Here is a 14,450-nt window from a genome sequence, read left to right as displayed (position 1 = left end):
ATAGCACCTAGTTCTAGATTCCATCACAAACAAAAATATTCTCATTACATCCAGTCTGTTAGGATCCTTAACACATTTCAATCGTCTCCTCTCACGCTTCCTCTCTCCGAGAAATTAACTTACTGTAGCTTGCAAATTGAATGGATGTGCCGCAGATATTTCTGCACAGCACAATCCAATTTCAATGAAAAAGTAATAATAACTGAATATCAGTTATGAATGCACAAGGGGGAAAATGATAACTAGGGCGAGTGGGACCTCTCAGGAATCAAAACAGTCACCTCTGGGTGGAGCCACAAGGGATGGGCAAGCTCCTCAATTAGTATTTCACCTCTGTGTTTTCCGAGGAGAAAGACAGTAGGACAGATGAACTTGGGGCAGTCAATGGAAGTGTCTTGAGAGCAGTCAGTGCTACCATCGAAGAAGTACTGAAGGTACTATCGTGTATGAAGTTAGATAAATCTCCAAGGCCTGATCCGATATATCTGAGGACATTGCGGGAAACTAGAGAGGAAACTAATTGCGGGAGCCCTGGTTGAAATTTACGAGTCGTCCTCAAATACAGGAGAGGTGCCGGAAGACTGGAGGGTGGCAAATGTTGTGCCTCTATTCAAGATGGGCTGCAGGGAAAATGCTGAGAACAATAGGCCGGTGAGCTTAACATCTGCAGTTGGAAAGTTACTAGAGAGTATTCTGAGGGATAGGATATACAGGCATATGGTCAGGCAAGGGCTGATTGGGGATAGTCAGCATGGTTTTTTATGTGGGAGTTCGTGTCTCACAAATCTGATTGATTTTTTTGATGTGACCAAAACGGTCGATGAGGGTAGATCTGTAGATGTTGTGTACATGGACTTCAGTAAGGCATTTGACAGGGTTCTGCATGGTAGCCTGCTCTGGAAGGTTAGATCACATAGGATCCAAGGTGAGAAAGCTGAATGGATAGCAAATTGGAAGGAAGCACAGGTTGGTGATGGAAGATTGCTTCTCGGACTGGAGACCTGTGACTAGTGGTGTGCCTCAGGGTTCAGTGCTGGGCCCATTACTGTTTGCCATCTACATCAATGATTCGGATGAGAACATACATGGCAAGATTAGCAAGTTTGGTAATGATACAAAAGTGGGTGGTTTTGCAGATAGTGAAGATGGTTGTGAAAGTTTGCAGCAGGATCTGGATCGATTGGCCAGGTGAGCGGAGGGATGGTTGATGGAATTTAATAAAGAGTGATGTGAGATGTTTCATATTGGGATGTCTAATTAGGGCAGGACCTACACAGTGAATGGTAGGCCTCTAGGGGGTGCTGTAGAGCAGAGGGATCTAGGAGTACAGGTGCATGGATCATAGAAACATAGAAACATAAAAAAATAGAAAATAGGTGCAGGAGTAGGCCATTCGGCCCTTCGAGCAGGTCGGCCCTTCAAGCAGATCCTTGCAGGTCGAGTCACAGGTAGGTAAGGTGGTCGAAAAGGCTTTTGGCATTTTGGAGTTTTGAGTGTAGAAGTTGGGAGGTCATGTTGCAGTTGTATAAGACGTTGGTGAGACCACATTTAGAATATTGTGTTCAGTCCTGGGCACCATGTTATTGGAAAGATATTGTCAAGCTTGAAAGGGTTCAGAGAAGATTTATGTTGCCAGGACTAGAGGGTGTGAGCTATAGGGAGAGGTTAAGTAAGCTGGGTCTCTATTCCTTGGAGCGCAGGAGGATGAGGGGTGACCATATTGAGGTGTATAAAATTATGAGGAATAGATCGGGTAGATGCACAGAGTCTCTTGCCCAGAGTAGGGGAATCGAAGACCAGAGGACATAGGTTCAAGGTGAAGGGGAAAAGATTTTTCACACCAAGGGTGGTGGGTTTATAGAACAAGCTGCCAGAGGAGGTAGTTGAGGCTGGGACTATCCCAACGTTTAAAAAACAGTTAGACAGGTATATGGATAGGACAGGTTTGGAGGGATATGGACCAAGCGCAGGCAGGTAGAACTAGTGTAGATGGGACATTTTGGCCGGTGTGGGCAAGTTGGGCTGAAGGGCCTGTTTGCACACTGTATCACTCTATGACTCTATAACACAATTTACCCAGCACCCCAACAGGAGAAGTTCTGCAGCAACAATTCACTACTCTGCCAATAAAGCACTCAAATCTCCCTGAAAGCCTGAGGAAGTGTCAGTGTAAATGAGGTTGAGATCCATGCAAAACTGCTGGTGCAGCTGCTCGAGCCGCTGCCTCACAGCACCAGAGACCAAGGTTCGATCCTCACCTCGGGTGCTATGTGAAGTTTACTCCTTTTCTCCGTGACGGCGTGGGTTTCGTCCGGGTGCTCCGGTTTCCTCCCAAATCCTAAACATGTGTGGGTTTGTAGAAACATAGGCATAGAAACATAGAAAATAGGTGCAGGAGGAGGCCATTCGGCCCTTCGAGCCAGCACCGCCATTCATTGTGATCATGACTGATCGTCCCCTATCAATAACCCGTGCCTGCCTTCTTCCCATATCCCTTGATTCCACTAGCCCTTATAGCTCAATCTAACTCTCTCTTAAATCCATCCAGTGACTTGGCCTCCACTGCCCTCTGTGGCAGGGAATTCCACAAATTCACAACTCTCTGGGTGAAAACGTTTTTTCTCACCTCAGTCTTAAATGACCTCCCCTTTATTCTAAGATTGTGGCCCCTGGTTCTGGACTCCCCCCAACATTGGGAACATTTTTCCTGCATCTAGCTTGACCAGTCCTTTTATAATTTTATATGTTTCTATAAGATCCCCCTCATCCTTCCAAACTCCAGTGAATACAAGCCTAGTCTTTTCAATCTTTCCTCATACAACAGTGCCACCATCCCAGGGGTCAATCTCGGGAACCTACGCTGCACTGCCTCAATCACAAGGATGTCCTTCCTCAAATTAGGAGACCAAAACTGTACACAATACTCCAGATGTGGTCTTACCAGAGCCCTATACGACTGCAGAACCTCTTTATTCCTATACTGAAATCCTCTTGTTATGAAGGCCAACATTCCATTGGCTTTCTTCGCTGCCTGGGCTAATTGGGCTTTGTAAATTCCCCCAAGTGCGTAGGGAGTGACTGCGAAAGTGGGATAACACAGAACTAATGTGAATGGGTGATCAGCGTGGACTCGGTGGACAGAAGGGCCTGTTCATGCTGTATCTCTAAACTGTCTCCACTATATCCATGGCTCTTGCAACCATCTCCATACCAATGTGTACCATGCAGTGCCTTAGAGCTGACATTAAAAATATTCTGCAAAGATTGAAGCCAGTGGCTGCTTTGCTTACACCATTCTGTAGAATTTCACAATGTTATCCTGTCCAAACAATACAAATGTAAAACAAGGTGGTTTAGTCATCTATATAGACAAATGGCAGATGATAAGGTGACACTTCTACACTGTAAGCAATGATGAAACATAGAATTGTGAAGTGAAGTTCCATTCCACAAGAGTGGATCCATGTGCGGCCTGTAGTTCGAAGGATGTGCAGTGGTTTTGTAAGTCACGCTTGAATAATATTAATGATGTGTGGGAGAGATGAAGAGAAGCCAAAATGAATGGGGTAACTGTGCAGACTACCTGATATGGAGTTGGTGAGCCGAGGCAGAAGAGATGGCATTAGGTATGATAGAGTGATAGATGGGAATCAGGGACAGATTGACTTGTAGAAACAAGGAACTGCATAGAAACATACAAAATAAGTGCAGGATTGGGCCATTCACTATGCTCATGGCTGATCATCCACTTTGGTAGCAAAAACAGGAAGGCCGATTATTATCTAAACTGTGTCAAGTTGGGAAAAGGGGAAGTACAACGGGGGTCCTTGTTCATCAGTCAATGAAAGTAAGCAAGGTACACAAAATTGCTGGGGAAACTCAGCGGGTGCAGCAGCATCTATTAGAGCGAAGGAAATAGGCGACGTTTTGGGCCGAAACCCTTCTTCAGACTGATGACAATGAAAGTAAGCATGCAGGTACAGCAAGCAGCAAAGAAAGTGCATGGCACGTTGGCATTCATAACAAGAGGAGTTCAGTATGGGAGCAAAGAGGTCCTTCTGCAGTTGTACAGACCACACCTGGAGTATTGTGTACAGTTTTGGTCTCCAAATTTGAGGAAGGACATTCCTGCTATTGAGGGAGTGCAGCATAAGTTCACAAGGTTAATTCCCGGGGTGGCGGGACTGTCATATGCTGAGAGAATGGAGTGGCTGGGCTTGTATACTCTGGAATTTAGAAGGATGAGAGGATATCTTATTGAAACATATAAGATTATTAAGGGTTTAGACACGCTAGAGGCATTGGAGGGGTCCAGAACCAGGGGCGACAGTTTAAGAATAAGGGGTAAGCCATTTAGAACATAGGTGAGGAAACTTTTTCACACAGAGAGTTGTGAGTCTGTGGAATTCTCTGCCTCAGAGGGCAGTGGAGGCCAGTTCTCTGGATACTTTCAAGAGAGAGCTAGATATGGCTCTTAAAGATAACAGAGTCAGGGGATATGGGAAGAAGGCAGGAACGGGGTACTGAATGTGGATGATCAGCCATGATCTCATTGAATTGCAGTGCTGGCTCGAAGGGGCGAATGGCCTACTCCTGCACCTGTTGTCTATTGTCTATTGACTCAAGCACCTTCCCCACTGACGATGTAAGGCTAACTGGTCTATAATTCAGTTTTCTCTCTCCCTCCTTTCTTAAAAAGTGGGGTTACATTAGCTACCCTCCAGTCCATAGGAACTGATCCAGAGTCTATAGAACATTGGAAAATGATCACCAATGCATCCACAATTTCTAGTCACCTCGTGAGTACTTTAAATTAGCAGATGCTAGGCAGGAAAGACACCAAGCGATGGAATGACAGCGGATTAGGCAGCAGCCCTGGAGAACATGGATAGGTGACGTTTCCGGTTCCCACCCTTCTTCAGACTGATTGCAGGGGTGCAGGGGAAAGAAAATCTCTTCGAGCTTCCTTTCCTCCCAATCCTGCCGTCAGTCTGAGGATGGGCCCTGACCTGAAATATCACATCCATGTTCTTCAGGGATGCCACCTGACCCGCTGTGTTACTCCAGCACTATGTATCTTTCACATATTGGCTTGTAATGAATGGGAGCACAACTGTTGCAGAGCGGAGGAGAGTTTTATGTGAGATTTGAATTAGAAGGCCTGACTTAACAACCTTTGTGGCTGTGGACTTGATTGCAGAATAATTGTCTGATTCTGACGGTTAATGACCCTTGTGTTGATTTCTGGCAACTTATCTGCAGATTCTTTGGGCACTGAGTAGAAACAATGGCTTGATCCCCATGTAGTAGATCTCTGTGAACTTTCTAAGATCCCTAGTTCAGCATCTGAAAATTGGGAGCAGGTCTGAATTCCCAAAGAATTCCTATGCTTATCTGTTGGAGCAAGCTACTTTTAAATAGTGATTTGAATGTAGCAACTTTTAGGGTAACATTTAGGCAATACATTTAAGGAGTATTGACATGCTGTGTATTTGATGATAATGAATGATAATTGGTTTCTCTGCTTAATAACTGGCACATATTTGGGCACAACCCATGTGCTCATGACTAAAATGGTGCCACATCATGGAAACATCAATTTCCGACCCTTCTTCAGACCGATGTGGGGAGTGAAGAAGAAAGAAAGAGTGGAGGCAGTGGGCTGTGGGAGAGCTGGGGAGGGGAGGGGAAGGAGGGAGAAAGCAAGGACTACCTGAAATTGGAGAAGTCAATGTTCATACCGCTGGGGTGTAAACTACCCAAGCAAAACAGTAGGTGCTTCTCCTCCAATTTGCGGTGGGACTCACTCTGGCCATGGAGGAGGCCCAGGACAGAAAGATCGGATACGTAATGGGAGGGGGAGTTAAAATGCTGAGCCACCGGGAGATCGGGTTCGTTAATGTTAACGTTTCTCAGCCTTCTGGCTAAGAACAAGTGTAGTATCTGTTGCTACTTGAGTAAGAGAGAGTGTCTGTTCTTATCAGAACAGTTCTGGCGGTCCTTCCGGGATGAGGGTCGTGGATCGCAGATCTCGGACGGATCGAAGTTGGGGGTCACGTTGGTGACTTGGAGTCTGTCAGTGGCTGGCTAAGAGGTGGATTCATGCTGGTTGGGTAACCAACCGAACACCTCATCCAGTCACAATGGCAGCAGCAAATGGAGTGGGAGGACAGGCTGTCCGCAATACCCTGCGAGTCAGTGTGAAGGACCTCAGCGAGGGGACTCCAACCTCATGGGATCTGTTCAGGAGGAAGGTCTTGCTGGAGGCCTGCAAATTCGAGGCCAAGGACATCTACTGCCTCCAGGACTTCCAGGGTAATAGATACCTTCAAGTATCGAACAGGATGGCAGAAGTTAGACAATCGGTGCAGGAGTAGGCCATTCGGCCCTTCGAGCCAGCACCGCCACAATGTGATTATGGCTGATCATCCCCAATCAGTACCCCGTTCCTGCCTTCTCCCCATATCTCCTGATAGCTATTTTTAAGAGCCCTATCTAGCTCTCTCTTGATAGTATCCAGAGAACCTGCCTCCACCGCCCTCTGAGGCAGTGAATTCCACAGACTCACCACTCTCTGTGAGAAAAAGTGTTTCCTCGTCTCCGTTCTAAATAATAATAATGGATGGGATTTATATAGCGCCTTTCTAATACTCAAGGCGAGTAAATGGCTTACTCCTTATTCTTAAACTGTGGCCCCTGGTTCTGGACTCCCCCAACATCGGGAACATTTCCTGCCTCTAGTGTGTCCAAGCCCTTAACAATCTCATATGTTTCAATGAGATACCCTCTCATCCTTCTAAACTCCAGTGTACAAGCCCAGCCGCTCCATTCTCTCAGCATATGACAGTCCCGCCATCCTGGGAATTAACCTTGTAAACCTACGCTGCACTCCCTCAATAGCAAGAATTTCCTTCCTCAAATTAGGGGACCAAAACTGCACACAATACTCCAGGTGTGGTCTCACTAGGGCTCTGTACAACTGCAGAAGGACCTCTTTGCTCCTATATTTGATTCCTCTTGTTATAAAGGCCAACATGCCATTCACTTTCTTCACTGCCTGCTGTACCTGCATGCGTACTTTCATAGACTGATGTACAAGGACCCCCAGATCCTGTTGTACTTCCCCTTTTCCAAACTTGACGCCATTTAGATAGTAATCTGCCTTCCTGTTTTTGCTACCAATGTTGATGAAAGACTTCCGGGAGAAGGGGAATGAAGCCCCACTGTCGCTGCTAAAGGGACGCTGCTCTTCACCCTCCCCACCCAGAAGGAATGGATGATCAGGGTGCACATGTTTAACCCACATGTGCCCGTAGTGGATGTCCTCACCTTCCTGGCCCGTTATGTCGATGGAGCAGGGAACTGTGTGGAGGTGAAGGACCTGTTCGGGATCTGGAAAAGCAAGTGGCAAGTGAAGGTGAAGCTGAGTGTGGACAAAGACGGAGCCATCATCCACCCTCCCTCGGTGTTCGTTGTCGGAGGGAAACGAGGGTACATGAGCTATGTGGGGCAACCCAGGCTGTGCAGGAAATGCGATAAGCCTGGGCATGTGGCAGCACAATGCAGTGCAGTTGTCTGCAAGAACTGCAAGCTGGAGGGCCACGAGACAAAGGACTGTCAGGCCAGCAAGGACTCCAACCTTTGTTGGGAGGCAGGCCACCTCTACTGGGCGTGCCCTAAAAGAGCCTGCACCCACGCACAGGCGACAAGAGGGTCTGCTGCCAACACCCCCGGGGTGGACTAGACACCTCCCAACACTACGAAGACCCCAGCAGAAAGGGGAACAGGGATGAGGACAGCCCGGGCACCTCGAGCCCCCAACCTCCGGACGGAGACCCCAGCGCCCTGTCCAGGAGGGAGAGTCGATGGAAGAGGGGGAGCAGCAGGGGGAATGGCAAGTGGTGAACAGGGACAAATTCCGGAGGGTTCTTCCCAAAGAGCCAAGGCCGAAGGGGACGGGAAAGTCAACAAAAAGATTCCTTTCCCAGACCGACGGCAGCAACCTCTCCTTGGCGGCGGATGAGGCGACATCGAGGACCCGGCGATGGAGGCAGAGGAAGAAAACGGGTGAGGAAAAGGGAAAGGTCACGCCTAATGTCCCCCCGCTCCGGGAGACCGGGAGCAATGCAGCGGCCAATGGGCCCCAGCTCCGGGAGACCGGGAGCAATGAACCAGTCACCGTACCCCAGCTACAGGAGACGGAAGGGGGCGGTGCGCCCAGAAGAGGGAGAAACAAGGAGGGTCCCTCCGACGACAATTCCGGCTACGCCAGACGAGACCCCCCTCCTTGAGGATGCCGGCAACCAGTATCAGAGCCCCGAAACGGTGCTGGAATTCACCAACGTGGTGGGCATGAGGGGACAAGATGTCGGTCAGTGACTCTAAAGGACAATGGAGCTAATACTGGCATCTTTAAACGTGCGCAGTGTGAAGAACGCCGCATGATGTGTAAACGCCTTACAGTACCTGGCCAAGGTCAAGGCGGACATGACTTTTCTCCAGGAGTGTGGTCTGCCACACCTCCGCTGCTATCGGAGATGGTCACGATGGTGGCCCCACGGACTGTCGGTGTGGTCGGGGGGCAATGACTGTCGTGCTTCCGGCCTGGGGAACTTGCTGCGGGGAGGGAACTTCGCCATCACTGAGGTCAGGGAGGTGGTTGGGGGGCGTCTCCTCGTGGTGGATGTAATGTACCGTGGTTCTCCGCTCCGGCTGATTAATGTGTATGCCTCACCCGTGCAGAGCGAGCGGTAGGCCGTTCTCCAGCAGCTCCCAGTGCTGTTGGCCACGTCCCGGCAGCTCGTTCTGGCCGGTGACTTCAACTGCATCATTGATGCGGCTGGACGATCCGGCAGTGCCGACAACAGACTGGACAGCACGTCCAAGTTCCTGATGGAAACGGTAAAAGACGCAAAGCTGCACGACGCCTTCACCGACCCTGCAGGCGGGTCCAAGCCGCAGTTCACCTGGTCGAGATCGGACGGTTCAGTCCGGTCCCAGATAGACTTTGTCTTCACGACGAAGGCCGTCACGGTGAGACACACCGACCTCACGCCGGTGTTCTTCTCTGACCACTGCCTCCTTCAGGCTTCCTGTCACCTACAGGAGGACCAGAAGGCAGGCAGAGGGACGTGGAAGTTAAACATGAAGCTGTTGACCCCAGAGAACGTTGAGGAGCTAAAGAGGGACTACGCACGTTGGAGAACGGTGAGGCCCCTCTTTGACTCCCCGACACACTGGTGGGAAGCAACCAAGGAGAACATTAAGAGGTTCTTCATATTTAAAGGAGTTCAGAGAGCAGAGTCAGAGGCGATTTTGTCAACGCCAGACAGATTTGCAGCAACTGCTCCTTCTGCAGTCGAGGGGGGTGGATGTGAGGGAGGAACTTAGAGAATTGAAGGGCTGGATCATCTTCTGGCTTTGAATATGGCAGCTGGTGAAGACAAGCAATATTATAGAGGAGGGAATATGTCGTGTGGGTGCTGATGTCGGAATGTGCTCAGAAGGTCATTTCTAGTTCATAGGTTACAAAAATATGACAAAGACCATCCAACAGTTGTTTGAATAAAGGATAATGTTAATGACTAGGATACGGTCTCTAAGGTGGAGAGAAGAGGCAATAACCACATAAGAACATAATGGATGGGAGCAGTTATCGGTCATAGGTTTTTTCACCATTCAATGCTGTGGCTGATCCTATCATGGAGACTCACACAACCCTCATGCAGTTTTAGATGAAACTGCTGCCACGACTGATTCACATCCGTCAGGGTATTGAGTCAACCAGCCCTTCTCTCCAGAGATGCTGCCTGTCCCGCTGAGTTACTCCGGCATTTTGTGTCTATCTTCGATTTAAACCAGCATCTGATGTTCCTTCCTACACATGATTAGTAAGTTTGCAGATGACACTAAAGTAGGTGGATATATAGATAGTGAAGATGGTTATCAAAAATTACAGTAGGTTCTTGATCATCTGAACCAGGGGGCTGAGGAATGGCTAATGAAGTTTAATGCAGATAAGTGCAAGGTGATGCATTTTGGAAAGTGAAATCAGGGCAGGACCTTCACAGTGAATGGTAGAGCCCTGGGGAGGGTTATAGAGCAGAGCGATTTAGGAATTCAGGCACATAATTCCCTGAAAATGGCATCATAGTTAGATAGGATGGTCAATAAGGCTTTTAGTACATTGGTCTTCAACAGTCAGGGCATTGAGTGCAGAAGTTGGAATGTTATGTTACAGTTTTACGAGACATTGATGAGGCCGCACTTGAAGCACTGATCACCCTGCCGTAGGAAAGATGTCTTTCAGCCGGAAAGAGTGCAGAAAAGATTGACAAAGATGCTGTCAGGACTTGAGTGGCTGAGCTATAGGGAGAGTTTGGGGAGCACAGGAGGCTGAGGGGTGCTCCTATAGAGGTGTATAAGACCATGAGGGGAATACATTGGATGAATGCACGTATTCTTTCACCCAGAATAGAGGAATCAAGAACAAGAGGTCATATGTTAAGGTGAGAGGGGCAAGATTTAACACAAATCCAAACGGCAACTTTTTCACACAGAGGGTGATTGGTGTATGGAACAAGCATCTAGAGTAGGTAGTTGAAACAGATACTATAACAGCATTTAGATGACACTTGGACAGGTGCATGGATAGGAAATGTTTAAAGGGATATGGGCCAAATGCAGGCAAATGGGACTAGCTTACTTGGGGCATCTTGGTTGGCATGGACAAATTGGGCCAAAGGGCCTGTGTATGACTCTAGGTGTAGAGAATGGTTTGGTTGCAACATGGTATCTATCAAATTGCCCAATTTCCCATTCCTTCAGTGGAAGCAACAATTGAAGAAATGGGTAGTTGGGCTGAGATCTTTTCAAGGACTTTGCAGGTACTGTTGCAATTTTTAGCTGGTACTATTGTAAGGTTTAAGAAACATTTAGACATGTATGTGGATAGAACAGGTTTAGAGGGATCTGGGCCAAACGCAGGCAGGTGGGTCTAGTGTCTCAAGTAGATGGGACATGTTGGTCGGTATGGACAAGTTAGGCCGAGGGGCCTGTTTCCCCAATGTATGACTATGACCGAGATGAAGAAGACAGAAGGAAAAAACTTCTGGAGAAGTGTGAGAAGGAAATGGATGCGGTGGGCTGGAGGCATCTGGGTCAATGTGTAATATTGACGGAACATACAGAAGAAAGGAATCTCCAATTGTTTGTATCCAAAGTAATTTTACAGTCTTTTGGGTGGCACCCTAGGCAGTCTTTTGGAAACATCAATAAACATTTCCAATTCATTATTTAAAGTAATTGAGTAACAATTCATACCATTATGGGACATGCAGCTTTTTGGTGACGTAATTCAATTCAATTCAACGTTATTGTCATTGCACAGATACAAGTATGGGTACAACGAAATGCAGTTTAGCGTCAGTCCGTAGTAATAGTGCAATATAGAAATAAAAATACAGAATAAGCAAACAATGTGGACGGAGAGACTGGAGAAATCTATCGGCGGGACTCCGAGTTCAGCAATGTGATAGTGTTGTTGTAGAAGCTGTTCCTCATCCTACTGGTACGAGACCTGAGGCTCCTGTACCGCCTCCCTGATGGGAGGAGGGCAAACAGTCCATGGTTAGGGTGGGAGGGGTCTTTGATGATCTTCCCGGCCCGTCTCAGACACCGTTTTCGGTGGAGGGCATCCATGGCAGGGAGCGGGGCACCGATGATGTACTGAGCGGTTTTCACCACCCGTTGTAGTGCCTCCCTGTCCGCTACGGTGTAATTCAGCCAGTTGTATACAAAGATCAACATTTAATCATGTCATATGACTTTCTTCCAACCCGACAATGACAAATTATATTTCCTGCCTCTTTATTTTTTCAGGATATTTAATTTAGTGTAGGTTAATAGGCCTAGACATTTTTTAAAACAGTTATTGCAATAGTGCAAGGCAGATAGGAGCTTAATTATTTGATTGTCAGTGCTGGAAAATAAACAACGAGTAATAAATGTATCATACAAAAAGCCAATTGTGTTAACAATAGCACACAGACAGTACAGAAGTCATTATAATTAATTGAAATTATATACTTCAGTCACTTGCTACCCATATGCGTGTCATGAATCTGTGTGTACTTACCCAGGACAGGGAGTAATTAAACCTTACTCTGCATGAGATTTGCAATTATCTAATCACCAGAACAGGAGGTGATCTATTCTCATCGTTTAGATATGTACCAACAATAAGAGTAGCACAAATGCAATATACTGTAATTATGCAGTGCATATCATTTTGAAAGCATCCCAAGGGAATGCATAGCGAGTCAAGGACACAAGAAAAGCAGGAGCAGGAGAAGGACAAGTCTGGCACCTTATTCACTATGAACATGGCCGATCGGGCTCAGGTCTCAACTCCTCTTCTGTCCCAGTTCCATATCATCCTCGATTCCACAATCTTTTAAAAACGTATCCTTCTCCTCTTTATCCCATTGTTGATCCCATCCTTTAAGAAACAGTTAGACAGGAACATGGATACGACAGGTTTGGAGGGATATGGACCAAACGCAGGCAAGTGGGACGTGTGGCCGGTTGTGGGCAAGTTGGGCCGAAGGGCCTGTTTCCATACTGTAACACTCTATGACTCTTTAAATGCCTTCAATGATCTAAATTCCACAACCCCTTCACCTATGAAATTGAAAGTTCCGCCAACATACCTTCGATTATATCCTGATTTATCCTATCATTAGACAACATTTTGGTGACCAAATAGACTACTCCTACAGTTATTTTATTTCCTTATTTCCACCCAAGCTAATTCCACATCATGAACCTTAGCAACTCTATCACTATTCAATACTGAACTGATGCTTTCCTCGATTAACACGTTTGATTTGAGGTTTAATTAAATTAACCTGGAGACACAGAACAAAGAAAAGTACAGTGTAGGAACCAGCCCTCGTGCCCTCAACATGATTCTAAGACAAGACAATGAGATGAGATTGGTTTCTTTTAACATCATACTGAGGGCTGAAGAGCCTGCACATGATCCACATTTCTCCATTCCCTGCACATCTGTGTCTATCAAAGCAGCACATGTGAGCATATGCATATCTTGGTCTTAAAAAGGGTCTTAAAAGTGGAGAGGTTAACGAGATAGATAGATTCTTGATTAGTACAGGTGTCAGAGGTTATGGGGAGAAGGCAGGAGGATGGGGTTAGGAGGGAGAGATCAGCAAAGATTGAATGGCGGAGTAGACTTGATGGGCCGAATGGCCTAATTCTGCTCATATCACATGACCATATGACCTTATGAGAGAACTCTGCAGTACCTGGCCTAAACAGGTGGAGCTGTGATCGTAAATAAAGCAGGTGAATTAACACAATATATCGGTAGAATGTAGCACTTTGATGGGTTGTAAAGCTGAAGAAAGCTGCAGAGATAGAAAGGGGTGAGAATTTTAAGTGGTCGCTTTTGTGAAAAGAAGGTAAATGGAAGCCAACCAGGACAGAACTGATTGGATATCATAAACTGTAGGTGCTGACAACATAGAAAACATATAAATTAGTTGCAGGAGTATGTGGCCCTTGTGGCTAAAGGGATCAGGGGGTATGGAGAGAAGGCACGTACAGGATACTGAGTTGGATGATCAGCCATGATCATATTGAATGGCGGTGCAGGCTCGAAGGGCCGAATGGCCTACTCCTGCACCTAATTTCTATGTTTCTATGTCTATTCAATTCGGCCCTTCGAGCCAGCACCGCCATTTAATATGATCAGGGCTGATCGTCCAAAATAAGTACCCCATTCCGGCTTTCTCCCCATATCCCTTGATTCCCTTAGCCCTAAGAGCTAAATCTAATTCTCTCTTGAAATAGACAGAAAATGCTTAAGTGACATGAAGAAAGATCCCAACCCCCCCATCAGTCTGAAGAAGGGTTTCGGTCCGAAACGTTGCCTATTTCCTTGGCTCCATAGATGCTGTTGCACCCGCTGAGTTTCTCCAGCATCTTTGTGTAACTCCCAACCTGAAACCTTGCCTATCCATGTTCTTCACAGATCCTGCTTGACCTGTTGAGTTACTCCAGCACTCTGTGCCTTGTGTTGTGAACTGGCATCTGAAGTTCTTTGTTTCAATAAATAGTAGGTCTGGTGGCTTTTTCAGTACTAGCTGATCACTGATTTGAAAGTAAAAGCAAAACATTTATAATGGGGCCAGCTCTCAGTACGAGGCATGTTCAGTGGGCTGTAGCATTGTCAGGACTGGAGATTATATAAATGATTAAATGTGGGAGGGCATGTGGGGAGATAATAAATCATTTGAAAATACAGATTCTAAGTTGAGTCAATCAAAGCCCTAGAATGATTTAGCTTGTTGGCGCAAGAGGAGGTGGGAATCTGATTTGAGAGATTCAGTTGTAGTGGTAAGAAACTCATTTCATCTGTTGGGTGTGGG

The 14,450-nt window shown here is 46.8% G+C and overlaps 1 pseudogene; it reads left to right on the top strand.

Moving 5' to 3' along the window:
* The first annotated feature begins 5,904 nt into the window (after nt 1-5,904).
* LOC116971664 lies at nt 5,905-6,005 on the top strand (annotated as a pseudogene).
* Nucleotides 6,006-14,450: the final 8,445 nt, after the last annotated feature.

Source organism: Amblyraja radiata, chromosome 3 (genome assembly GCF_010909765.2).
Source record: "Amblyraja radiata isolate CabotCenter1 chromosome 3, sAmbRad1.1.pri, whole genome shotgun sequence".
In the NCBI taxonomy this organism is placed as follows: Eukaryota; Metazoa; Chordata; class Chondrichthyes; order Rajiformes; family Rajidae; genus Amblyraja; species Amblyraja radiata.
This window is presented reverse-complemented; position numbering and strand designations above follow the sequence as displayed.